Here is a 14,148-nt window from a genome sequence, read left to right on the forward strand (position 1 = left end):
GTCCATTGCGCCTCCTCCCCTATCACTTGACCAGCAGCTTAATTGAAGTGAGCAGGACCACCCCGCCCCCACCTGCAATCCTGACAGTTGTGACTTCTCGCTGGGGCATGTGGGTCCTGCAGTCTTCATATCTCTCCCTTTCTATCACACCTCCTCTCTGATTTCTGGTTGTCTCTATTCAATAAACAGAGATAATAAAAAAAATCTTAAAACTTAATGTTGGTAAATTGAGATAGCAACATAACTGTAGCCTATTCTATATGTGAACATATCAATAGATTAGTGAATTTGTTCATCAGATTTCTCTTTTGGAAACTATCATAAACATCAGGACAATCTCAACCCCCATTATTAGTTATGTCTCTTTGGATTTCTATATTGATATAGGGGAAGATTAAAAACTAAGATTCCTGGCTTACAGAATTCTCAGTGATTAAGAATCAAAGAAAGGACCAGCTGGAAGTTATCCTGAGAAAGGAACTGCCTGGGAGAGCTTCCTCAGATCAGCCCTAAAAGTGTAAGTGGGGGAGTCTCCAACTGCTCAAGAAACAAAATTCAGATTTAACCAGTTGCAAAGTCCAAGAAACTTGCATAAGATCACCAGTGATTTACTTTTAGGTTTCTGACTATTAAAGAATTTTTTCTGCTTTATATCTCAGTGCTTTTCAGCCACCAAGTTTCAGATGCTACTAGAATGCCAACCTGACTTCACTGGGCAGAAGACCTCAACAATATGTCCCCAGAGCCCTACTAAGGAAAGATAAAAACAGGCTGGGGTTATTGATTGGCCAGTCGATGTCCAAGTCCAAAAGAAAAGCAGTTATAGAAATCAGACCTTTCACTTTCTGGACCCCATAAAGATCTCTGGTCCATACTACCAGGGCAATAAAGAATAGGAAATCTTATGGGGAGGGTTTTTGAGAAGGGGATAATTGTACACTGTTGGTAGGGCAGCAGAAAACCAAAAATCAAGTTGTGTTAATTATTTGAATATTATACATGAAGCCATAAATCACCTAGAAGGAAATATAGGCCATAAATTCTTTGGCATTTATCTTGGCATTTTTAATCTGACACCAATAGCAAAAGAAAAGAGATACAATGACTTCCAAAGGAGAGGGTGGGGTGGGGTAAGGGACTCTGGTGGTGGGAATTGTGTGGAATTATACTACCTTTATCCCACAATCTTATTGATCATTATTAAATTACCAAATAATAAAAAAAGATCACCAGTGATTTACCAGACAAAGAACTAGCCTATACTTTTACCTCTGTGTGTGCCCCAAATTGAAATTCTAAAGAACCAAACATCTTAATGTTCAATATAGCAGATTAATAGAAAAGTGAAGATGGGAAGAACAATATAGCTATTTTCACATCTTGACTCCTAAATAGCCAATATAGGGTTTTTTAGCCAGATTAATAGTTGACAATTCTATGGAATTACTTTACATTAGTATGTTTACCTAACTGTTTCCAAAGAATGTTCCAAGAAAAAGAGAAGTTTCTAGAATCTCTCAATACCTGATCCTTGATTCTTGGAAACAGGATGACTGGATTTATTTTATTTTATTTTATTTTATTTTATTTTATTTACTATTGGATAGAGACATTGAGAAATTGAGAAGGGTAGAAGAAAATAGAGAGAGAGAAAGAGACAGAAAGAAACCTGTAACCCTGCTTCACCACTTGTGAAGCTATCCCCCTGCAGGTGGGGATGCCTGGATGTTTAAATATTGCTCATTATTATCCCTGTTGCCAGTTTTAATGATTTAGCCATTATTAATCCCTATACTAGTCATCTTGGGTCCCTCATGACAATGTGTTTTCACTAAACATGAGAAGTGTTTAATGAATATATTTCATATAACATCTTTATCATGTTAATGAGTAGATCCCTAACTGTAGTCCTTCCCTTAGTCACTTCATGTTTATCTTCTTGTCCTATGATTCTGAAGAACACATACCATATTTCTGAGCCTAACTAGTGAAAACACCAATTCACACCTAAACTAGAAACCACCTAAAATTTCAGTGATTTTTCTACCTGTCTTGATATAATTATATTAATTCTGTTTTAATAATGTAAGATCCTTGATTATTTTCTTTCTGAGGTACATAACAGGTTAGATGGCAGGAAATACAGAGAATATTTTGCAAAGTATATTTAAATTACAGATGAAGAAATGTGAACTTGTCATATTAAAGTCTCTTGCTGAATGTCATGTTGTGAGAAGTTGAGGCTTATTACATCTTAGCTGAGGAACTGATTAAGCATTATAGACTTTATTTATTTATTTATTTATTTATTTATTTATTTATTTATTTTTACCAGAGCACTGCTCAGCTCTGGCTTATGGTGTTATGGAGGATTGAGCCTGGGTCTTTGGAGTCTCAAGCATCAGAGTCATTTTGCAAAACCATTATACTATCTACCCTGCCCCATAAACTTTGACTTATAAATGAATAATATGCCTCTTTATTTTTAATGCTCAACTAACTGCTATCTGAAGCAGTATCTTTAAAGGAATATACAATGAATTAAACAATTCTGGATACAAACGTCAGAGAGCTTCTATTAAAAAAATGTTTCAAAAACCAGGAGTCTTCACTAGTTTTAGACTTACTTATTGGTAATGACTAAGATAATGTCAGTAGGGGGCAGCCAGCTACCAAGAAACATGCTTCTTGTTACTTAGTCTGCCTCAAGTTTCCAAATCAGATTTTCTAAAATGCTTACATTTTTGAGATAGTAGTGATTATTTCTGATCAACATTAGTAGTAATTATTTTTTATTTACACTCCTGCTATTTCAATGTTAACTGGATTATTGCAAATCAATTTTGACACTAAACTCTCAGAATTAGATGCCACATTTTTAAAGACAAGGCCCTCCATGAGAGAATGTAAGCCATATCTACCCATTTCAAAAGTAAGTCACAAGTTGAAGAGTATCCAGAAATCTCATATTTCTGACAAAAATCTTTTAATCCTGAAAAGAAAAAGTTGGGTTAAGATATAATATAGTAATAGGAAATCCCTGTGCATGTTAGCTATTGGGCGCAGGGAAAATTAATAAAGTTATTGGTCCCTTGGGATATACCTAAAATAGACTTCCTAGCTTCTCTCAACATGAAGATCTCAAGTCTCATCTTCTATACTCTTACCTTTAAGTTCCTGATTACTCAACAACTTGTTTTTCTTTATATCTTAATGCTTTTTCAGTCACCAAGTTGCAGATGCTACTGTGATGCCATTCTGAATTTCCTGGGGCAGATGACCTCACCAATGATCCTAGAACCTCACCTACCCAGAGCCCTACAGCCTGGAATAGGCTAGGAGTATGGATCATCCTGCCAACACTCATGTCTAGCAAAAAAGCAATTACAGAAACTAGACCTCTCACCTTCCGCATCCCATGAAGGTCTATGGTCCATACTCCAAGAGGGATAAAGAATAGGGAAACTTCCAAACAGAGGGAATGGGATATGGAACTCTGATGAGAACTGTATGGGATTGTAGCCCTCTTATCCCACAATCTTGTTGATCATTATTAAACCACTAATAAAATAAAATTTAAAAAAGGAAAAGATGCCTTTGATCATCTATAGTTGAATATAGTTTAACTGTGCTAGTAATCATTGTAAATACAAATAGCTTAATCTATATCAAGAAAGAAACTCTAGAAACAAGGAAATATAAGCTAGTCCAAATAAAATTATATGGAGAAATTCAAAAGGAAAGAATGGAAAAATATCAACCACTACCTTCACATCACTTTTGCCCTTTTCCACAGTGACCTATAACATTTGTGCATTAAGATTTCTGTTTTCAATTTTGATTTAAGATCTTTGTGATTTATCTCATTCATTTTCATTTTGAGCTTAAAATGAAAAGAAAGTAATGTGATAATAATTTATCAAATAATGTTTGTGGAAATAGTGATTCATTCCTTGCACATTTATGCTCTATTATTTTTGATAGATATCAAATGCAAGTATGGCCACATCTGTAATATTCTTCATGGTATTCAATAACATCATGCTTTCACTACATCATGCCAACTACCTTAGAAAATACTTGATTTATTATTATTATCATTTTAATTGCCACCTGAGTTAGCACTGGGCCTCAGTCCTGGCACTGTGAATCCATAGTTCCCAGTAAAAATTTTTCTTTTTTTAAATTTTTATTTACTTATTTATTTTCCCTTTTGTTGCCCTTGTTGTCTTTTTATTGTTGTTGTAGTTATTATTGTCGTCGTTGTTGGATAGGACAGAGAGAAATGGAAAGAGGAGGGGAAGACAGAGAGCGGGAGAGAATGATAGACACCTGCAGATCTGCTTCACCGCCTGTGAAGGGACTCCCTTGCAGGTGGGGAGCCAAGAGCTCCAACCTGAATCCTTCTGCTGGTCCTTGTTCTTTGCTCCACATGTGCTTAACCCGCTGCGCTACCGCCAGACTCCCTCCCGACAATTTTTTTCTTTTATTTTTTTATTTGATAAGACAGAGAGAACTTGAAATGGGGGTGGGGTGAGAGATAGAGAGGGAGAAAGACAGACACCTGCAGACCTACTCATGAAACTTCCCCCTTGTGGCTGATAATGTGTGTACTCAACAGGGCACTCTGACTCCAGTACTTTAATTTTTAAAATGATATATTTTAAATATTTATTTATTCCCTTTTGTTGCCCTTACTGTTTTATTGTTGTAGTTATTATTGTTGTTGTTGATGATGTCATTGTTGTTGGATAGGACAGAGAGAAATGGAGAGAGGAGGGGAAGACACAGAGGTGGGGAGAAAGATAAGACACCTGCAAACTTGCTTCACCACCTGTGAAGCGACTCCCCTGCAGTTGAGGAGCCTAGGGCTTGAACCGGGATCCTTACACCAGTCCTGGTGCTTTGCACAGTCCTGGTGCTTTGCTCCACTTGCACTTAACCTGCTGTGCTACCGCCGGACTCCCATAAAGATAGACACCTACAGACCTGCTTCACCACCTGTGAAGGGATTCCCCTGTAGGTGGGGAGCCGGGGGTTCGAACCGGGATCCTTAGCCGGTCCTTGAGCTTTGCGCCACGTGCGTTTAACCCACTGCGCTAACACCCGACTCTAAAATGCTATTTTAAAGTCACCATATCTGCTATTGCTTCAACTCTTCTCAATAAATTTTGTGTACCGGAGCCATGTAGTGGCACACCTGGTTGAACACACATGTTACAATGTGCAAGGACCTGGGTTTGAGCCTCTGGTCCCCACCTGCAGGAGGAAAGCTTTGCAAGTGGTGAAGCAGGGCTGCAGGTGTCTGTCTCTCTCCTTCTCTATATGCCTCTTTACCCTTGATTTATGGCTGTCTCTACCCAATAAGTAAAGATAATAAAAGAAAAAATAAATTTTGTCTATCCACAATAATCTATACAATGTCCACTTTCTGAATTTCTAGATCTTAGTTCTTTTATTGGAATCATTTTTCCAGGCTGATATATTCTCCCCTTCTAATTTGCCTTGAACATCCTTCAAGATTCAGCATAGTTATCATTTTTTCTGAATCCTTACCTGGTACTATGAGTAAGGACTGAAATATTTAATAACAGTCTTTGGTACCAATCAATCAGAAAGAATGCTGTAACTGATAATAAACAACATTAGTGATACCTAACATGATTTCATGGTACTTTGTGGGCATACTCTCTACTGAAGTTCTCATCATTCAGCTGTTCCTTCTGTGACCTCATATAGCAGTATCACCAAGGTGCCAGATTTCAGTCATCTGTAGAGACTGTCACTCCTCAAGACAAAAATTAAAACAAAAAGCCTTTTTTCAAACTCAAGTTGCCAATGACAAGTTCAATAATTGGTAATGTGTTCTTAAACAGGTGCACCAACACCTGGCCCCACAAGTACAATAACTGATAAATACTTGGCACTCAATAAATATTTGTTAATATCATGTAAGAAAGAATGACATACTTAACTTTTCCAGGGTATTGAATTCTATTGAATATTAAAAAACTTTGATTAGTCAAATTGCAAGGTATTTCTAAGGGAAAAGGTCTAAAGTAATGAATTCTATCAGGTAACAAATAGTGATCAAATTACTTCAGCACTCTAGTGAATAAAAAAATGTTCTCTCTAATGAGACATTTAAGGAAATTAATATGTTTTGGCAGAACCACATAAAATTTAACAAATCTTCATTAAGTATCTTGTAAGAATTACATACTGAACCTTTTAAAAGTTCACAATGTCTTGTTGCATGATAGAAAAAAAAATGAAACAACCCAGAAAGATATTTGGTTCACATTTCATAGAATAAGTTTATTTTACTCTAATAGACTTTGAAATACTGCTGGCTAATTAAGATATCATGGAGAATGAAAGGAAGCTTATAAATTAGTGATTAAGAACCATATCAAATTGAATAAAATGTGATAAGCATAAAAATTGCTTCCTCTTATTTTTTTAAAGATCATGTTTCAGCTTAATGGGAGCTTATAAATATTCAGTTTTCAGGAATATCTAGAATTAGAAGTTAAGAAATGAAGATATTCAAGTATAAATAGAGATAAGAAAGAAGAAAGCAAGATGGACACTAGGAAAGAGGTATAAAAATTAGGAAGAATGTGCCTTTTACTGGATCTTAATGCCCCTGGTTTTATCTGAGGTGCTATTGTATGCCAGAACTCAGAAGTTCTCTAGTCTCCGTCACACTTATTAAAAGTAAAAAGTATGCAAAATATCTAAATAGACAGTTTTCCAAAGAAGGTAGACATATGGCTCATAGACTTAAAAAATGTTTCACTTCACTCATCATTAGAGAAATTAGAATTAAAACTATCAGGAAGTATTATCTCACATTTATGAGAATAACCTACATCAAGGATAGGGAAGATTTTTTTAAATTTGATCTCCTTTGGAGATCATCTGAGTATTTATATCATCAATTACAGGCTATATAAAATTGCCAATTTAAAAATTAGGACTTAGTGGGGGTTGTATTGCTGTGTGGAAAACTGAGAAATGTTACACATATATAAACCATTCTATTTACTGTTGAATATAAAATATTAATCCCCCAATAAAGAAATTAAAAAAAATAACAAAGATCACCCTTATGATCACTGTAGCATTTTTCATAATAATCAATATATGGAAAGAAAACAAATGTTCATCAACACATTAGGAGATAGGCAAAATTATATACAATCATGTTTTCTTCAGCATTAGAAAAGAAAAACAAATAAAAATTAGTGCTAAATTTTGCTATGAAAATAGCTGTGAGGTTTACTGAATTTCAAGTCCTACCTGATTGCCTTGATGGGGCTCTACCAAATGATTTCACAAGTCATGAAAGTGCTACAGCCTAGAAGTCCCTCTCTTGGGAATATGTGATGATTTATGCCCACAAACAAAATGTAAGGTGGGGTCATGGGAGTGGGATTAGCAGATAACATGTAAGTTTATCATGCATCATAAAGTGGGGGAAAGATGGACTTTAATATTATGAGAACCAAAGGTTACTTAAGCCAGAACTTTGACCTTTTTTTTTTTCTGCCTCCAGGGTTATCACCGGAGTTCAGTGTCTGTACTATGAATCCATTGCTCCTGGAGGTCTCTTTTATTTGTTTGTTTTTTTGTTTTCATTGCATAGGGCAGAGAGAAACTGAGAGAGGAGGGGAAGGTAGAGAGGGGGAGATGAAGATAGACATCTGCAGACCTGTTTCACCATGTGTGAAGCCACCCTCCTGCAAATGGGGAGCCAAGTACTCAAACCAGGATCCTTGCTGCAGGTCTTCACTTTAAGCCAGAATTTTGCAGTAGCTCTCTTTCTTTTTGGCTCCATGATCACTTGGGGCTCCAGTTTCCAGGCAATGCATATGATAGACTAAAGAATGAACAACAAAAGATGTGTCTAGGATTTAAATATTGATATCTTTGAAACTGCTACCAATGGAAGAGTGGAATCTGTTTCTTAGGTTTTCCTATTGTCATTTTACTTTAAATAACAGTTGGTTACTAATTGAACTGCTGCCCCCTAGGACATTCTGAGAAGAGCAAGTTGTGTTCCTATGAACACTGTCTTGCACAAAGGTTGAGCTTAAGTAAAAGAAAACCTGACTTTTTTAAAAAAAATTCTTCATTGGGGAATTAATGTTTTACATTCAACAGTAAATAAAATAGTTTGTTCATGCATAACATTTCCTAGTTTTCCATATAACAATACAACCCCCACTAGGTCCTCTGTCATCCTTTTTGGGCCTGTATTCCCCACCCCTCTTTTACTTTGGTGCAATACAGCAATTCCAGTTCAGGTTCTACTTGTGTTTTCTCTTCTGAAAAACTGACTTTTTATTGTTTACTTCTGGCACAGCAGTTCAAATGAGTATAATAAAAGCTAATGTTTGCTTTTGCCAAGATCACAGAACAAGCTTTGTCCTTATAGTAATTTGGCATTGTGATATTTTCTTTGTTTTCAGATTATAAGAAATCATATCAAGAGTATATCATATAAAACACGGTCTATAGGGGAAACATAATTTCACTTTTATCTTTCTATATTCTTTTTCTGGTCTAATTAAAATGACAAATGATTAGCAGGAGAAAAATTTAGTTTTGTATATATTAAAACTGCATACAATAGTACTCAATAGATAGAACTTCTAGACAGGCAGTTGTTCAGAATGTATATATATTTCCTGATTAGGAAGGATTGGGTAGAAACCTGGGATTCCCAAGGGGAGAAATAGCCTACAGGATGGTAGGAAATGTAAATGTTTGGCAAAAATCACTATTAATAATAATGTGTGTAACGTCATACAGAGATATAAAGTTAAGGAGGGTAATTTAAACAAATAGGCCTAGATTATTTACTCCTCATGGAGAATATCTCTAAATAACTAGAATGACCTCACTCATAAGTGAAACTTAAGGAATCTTCCTTCTTTAGGATCATATTACAAATAACCCTTTTTATTGGTAAAACATTTTATGACAGAGTGAATTAACTGAAGCATAAGATTTATCATAGGAAGACGTCTCTTTTTGTTATATTAGATCATCCCTCCTTTTTTTTTAAATGATCCCCTAGTTTGTATTCCTTTTGTTAGTCAACTTACTTTCTTCTAGAATTTATAATAGTATGAATTATGTATTCATACAGTGAAATTTATGTTCTTTTTCTTACCGATCAGTCTACTGTTACATTGTTTACTTAGCCATCCTAAGAAGAAGCTAGATATTGGAATGTTTTTCTTGGGTAACCTCATAGTAGTTACAGCATGTTGGAACTTGGTGTGCTCTAGAATATTACATTTCATATATAATTTAGAAGTTTATGTCTCACTAGAGTATATGTTTTGCTCATATGTGGTTTATAGAGAGTTGAGGTATAAGAACTTGCAAAATAAATAAATAAATAAATAAATGAAAAGATATCAAACTGTCTCTAAGACTATAAGAACACCTAGGTGGGTAGAAGGCCACAGAATTTAGGTTGTGGGTATGTGATGAATCCCCTTCTAATCTTAGAATAATATAATACTCATAATATTATAAACCATTATTAAGTCACTAAGAATAAATGCAAAATAAAGTAATAAAATAAAAAAATAACATAAAATCTTCATATGTGAAAGAAAGTTGATGAAATATCTGCCCAGTTTGACAACCTTCCACTCAATAGAACAAATATTTTTATTAGGACATTTATTTTATGTTCAACTACCTATTTACCTGGCAAAATTACAATGATGGTATTCATTTATTGGTTTAAAGTGATGCCATTATCTCTGCAGCTTATATTTTGAGAAAGAACACTAGACTTAACATAACTTTTGAGCAAAAGCTGTAAAGCTTAACATGCATATGAAAAAATGCATTGATTTTTACTGAAAAAATATATTTAGTGTACAAGTCACTGTGTAAAGTGCTAAAGACTGTATTGCTATATTAAAGATGTTTCATCTAGAAAAATATCTGCATTTAGATTACTGACTTATTTTAATTTTTGTGGTTAATAGTAGGTTACAAGATTGCAGGTTTACAGGATGTAGTTTCACCCCACATCTACCACCTAAGTTCTGTGCCAACTACCCATAGTTCTCCCTGCTACTATGATTCTTACGAAGTCTTAGGAAGGTAGCTTTTTTGTTTCTTTTCTTTTCTTTTTTCTTTCTTCAGGATTATATATTCCACTTCTCTAGATTCCACATATGAGTAAAACCATCTGGTAGCTGTCTTCCATTTCCTTATTTATTTTGATAAGCATAATGACTTCCAGTTCCATCCACTTTGTCCTGAAGGATACTCTATTACCTTATTATCACAGAGTAATATTCCATGGAATTAATATTTCATAAATTATTTTCATAAAAACTTTTTATTATCTTTATTGGTTTGATAGGGATAGCCAGAAATCAAGAGGAAAGAGTGCAGGAGATAGGGAAAGCGAAGGAGAGACACCTACAGCCCTCTTTCACTATTTATGAAGACTTCCTGCCTGCAAGTGGGGTCCAGGGACTTGAACCTGGGTCTTTGTGCACTGTAATGTGAGCACTTAACCAGGTACACCACTGCCTGGCCTCTATTTCATAACTTCTTTAACCAGCCATCTGTCAATGGGCATTTAGGCTTATTTGAATTCCACTCTTAGCATATTGTGAATAATGCATATGTCCCTTTGGAGAAGTGTTGGTGTGTCCTTTGGGTAAATATATGTGTTGTATTGCTGGATCATAAATTAATTCCAGTTTTATTTGCTTAAGGACTCTCCAGAGGCTGCACCAGTTTGCATTCCCCCTGGCATTGCAAGAGTCCCCCTTTCTCTACGTCACCAGCAACTATCAGTTCCTGCTTTGCTATAGGTCATTTTCACAGGTGCAGGTGGAATATCAGAGCAGTTTTGATTTGCGTTTCTCTGAAGATAAGTGATGTGGAGCATTTCATCATATGTCTGTGAGTCATGTATATCTTTTCTTTATGGAACATCCTGTTTAGTTGTTCAGAAGTGCAATTAAATTTGTTCTTTTATCTTATAAGTCTATCTTATGTTAATTTTAGAGTTTGACCAGTCTTAGATGAACCCAGAGGATGTAGGGATGCTTCCTTTGTGCCCCTCACCCTCACCCCAGTAAAGAGTGGTTAAGGTCTTTTGAATGGATGAATAAGCATTTAAAATTAAGTTTACATTTCTATCATTTTATTGATTGGTTCTTCTTCTTCTAGCGTTTGCCCTTCTTCCATAGCCAGTCAACAGCGTCAGGGTGAACCTGATGTAAAGTTTCGAGACCTCCTTTGAATCTGGAGAGGTGGCAGTCATTGACTATGTGGGTCATAGTCTGTCTGTAGCCGCAGGGGCAATTCGGGTTGTCTCTGGCTCCCCAGCAATGGAACATAGCGGCGCACTGGCCATGGCCTGTTCGATAGCGATTGAGGAGGGCCCAATCATAACGTGCTAGATCAAAGCCGGGTTGACGCTTGCAGGGGTCTGTGATGAGGTGTTTGTTCTTTACCTCAGCTGACTGCCAACTCTGTTTCCAAGAGACTGGAACAGTGTAGGCATAGGGGACCAGATTGGGTGACGAGACGTCAAGCGTTGGACAGGGTGGGTGAAGATATCCGTGTATATTGGCAGGTCTGGTCAAGCATAGACGTGGGAAATGAACTTAGATGATGCCGCATCCCGACGAATATCTGGCGGGGCGATGTTGCTAAGAACTGGCAGCCATGGAACCGGGGTGGAACGGATGGTTCCAGAAATTTTCCTCATGGAGGAATATAATTTGGAATCAACCAAGTGGACATGGGGGCTACGGAACCATACTGGGGCACAGTATTCTGCAGTGGAATAGCATAATGCCAGAGATGATGATCGTAGTGTGGAAGCGCTCACGCCCCATGAGGAGCTGGCCAGTCTTGCAATGATGTTATTTCTCGCGCCCACCTTTGCTGCAGTTTTTGTGAGATGTTTGTGAAATGACAGAGTGCGATCGAGAGTAACGCCAAGATAGACTGGCTGGGCTTCATGCCGGATTCTCGGATTGCCAAGCTGCACATTAAGCTCACGCGAGGCCGAGGCTTGGTGTAGATGGAAAACAGATGATACCGTTTTTGCAGTGCTAGGGATTAGTCGCCATTTTTTACAGTAATCAGATATCAGAGACATGTCTTTCGTGAGTGTTTCCTCGAGGATGTCAAATTTGGATGCCTGAGTTGCACAGCAGATGTCATCGGCGTAGATGAACTTCCTTGAAGAAGTTTCTGGAAGGTCATTGATGTAAATATTAAATAGCGTAGGAGCCAGAACAGAGCCCTAGGGGAGGCCACTTGATTGGTTAATTGTTTACAATACAGTTATTGAGTTATGGTTCTATTTCTCATCTCTTTGTGATAGGTATCTCCAAAACATCCTCACCTTTAACTTAAGTCCTATTCTACTCTCATGCACAAGGTCTTCAATGCTCTCTCCAAGGTACTTCTCCAGAGTTCTTTGCTTTGGTGCAGAACAACACAACCATATGAAGTGAATTGTCTTAAGTACTAAGTATGTCAATGTTTGGTACTTCATCTCTTTAAATTGTGTGACTTTGTCAAATTATTTAACCTCTTTCAATCAATGTTTTTCTTTTACTTTTTAAAACATTTTTATTAGTGATTTAATACAATACTGGTTTACAAAATTATAAGATAACAGGGATATAATTCCATACCATTCCCACTACCAGAGTTCTATGTCCCCATTCCTTCTATTGGAAACCGCAAGAGTTCTCCAAAGATTATAGATATGGGTTGACTATTATTTCTGCATCTTTCTATCTATATGTACATTTAACCATTTTTTTATTTTTCCTTTTTTAAAAATTTTATTAGTGATTGAATATTTATTTACACAATTACATGTCAACAGGGGTATAAATCCATTCCATTACCACCATCAGGGTTCTGAATTTTCAGTTTCCCTGCAAGCCACCAAATTCCCCTAAGGTTGTAGACATGGGCCGACCATCATCTGTGCAGCTGTCTACATTTATACACAAGTGTCCCCTTTTCCTTCCTGACCCAATTCTCTCTCCCCTCCAAGCTATTGTTTATTAGCACAAAGGAGATTACCAGCTCATTTAAACTATTTTTCTTAAATTTGAATGAGAATATTTAAAGTATTACACCTATACACTATAAGGAAATGCTCACAGCATTATTTTCTGAGTGTCTGTGTTTGGTGTTTTCAACTCTTTCTGAATGTAGCCTCCTGGGCATCTCTTCTTATTAGGATGCTTGTTTGGGTACCCTCTGCCCTTTTGCTAGCCCTTCAGGGGCTTCCTTTATCTTTTCTTAGATGAACTGTTCATTGCCATTTTCATTCAGCACATGCCCACATGTCTTTATTGCCTAGCTTTTTTTTTCCCCAAGCTCCGATGAATGCCAGGTGTTACAGATCTTTTCTAACTTAATATTGTTTCTGGTGAAAAACACTTTTCTGTTTGAAGACTTCTTCCAGACCCTGAAGGTTATTTCTTTTTATCAAAATATATTCTTTAGTCCTCTGACATGCCAGTTTATTAAATAGCTGCTCATCCATAGGTAATAAAAAATATGACAGCCTTTATTTTTCTCTAGTATAACTCAGTCTGTAAGAAAAATGCAGAGAAGTGTGAGTATGCGTGTGCATGTGTGATATTTGGTATGCAAGTTAGAAACTAATCTAATAACTAATAATATTATAATGCCACCTATCCCAAATAAAATTTTAACATCCTCACCATGCTACTATAGTTGTCATAGAACTACAGTAGAAAAACAGAAGATTGTTTGTTTTTCCTACAAATTATCACTAAATCAAAGAGTTTAACAGAGAGCTACATTTTAGCTCTGCTTACAAAATATGAAGACAAGAAATTGAAGTGGAAAGTAGACATTTAAAAATCTTTTTGCCTATATTAAAATGCTTTCTTCTAAAACTCTAATGCAAAATGAAGTTCATTATTTCACCTTGACTCACAAGATATTTTACACAGCTAGCTAGAAATAGACTTGTAAGATGCTCTGAGGAACATCTAGGGTTTTTTCTTTTTCTTTTCTTTCTTTCATTTTTTTTTACATACTTCTGTTGATGTAGCCCTTCCCTGTCATTACCAGTTTTGCACCCTCTTT

General features: G+C 36.2%; 1 long non-coding RNA gene across 1 annotated transcript; it reads left to right on the forward strand.

Moving 5' to 3' along the window:
- The first annotated feature begins 393 nt into the window (after positions 1-393).
- On the forward strand, positions 394-3,590 carry LOC132539791 (uncharacterized). The gene is made up of 2 exons (XR_009551084.1): positions 394-517; positions 3,226-3,590. It is a non-coding gene; the product is annotated as an uncharacterized LOC132539791 (long non-coding RNA).
- Positions 3,591-14,148: the final 10,558 nt, after the last annotated feature.

Source organism: Erinaceus europaeus, chromosome 8 (assembly GCF_950295315.1).
Source record: "Erinaceus europaeus chromosome 8, mEriEur2.1, whole genome shotgun sequence".
In the NCBI taxonomy this organism is placed as follows: domain Eukaryota; kingdom Metazoa; phylum Chordata; class Mammalia; order Eulipotyphla; family Erinaceidae; genus Erinaceus; species Erinaceus europaeus.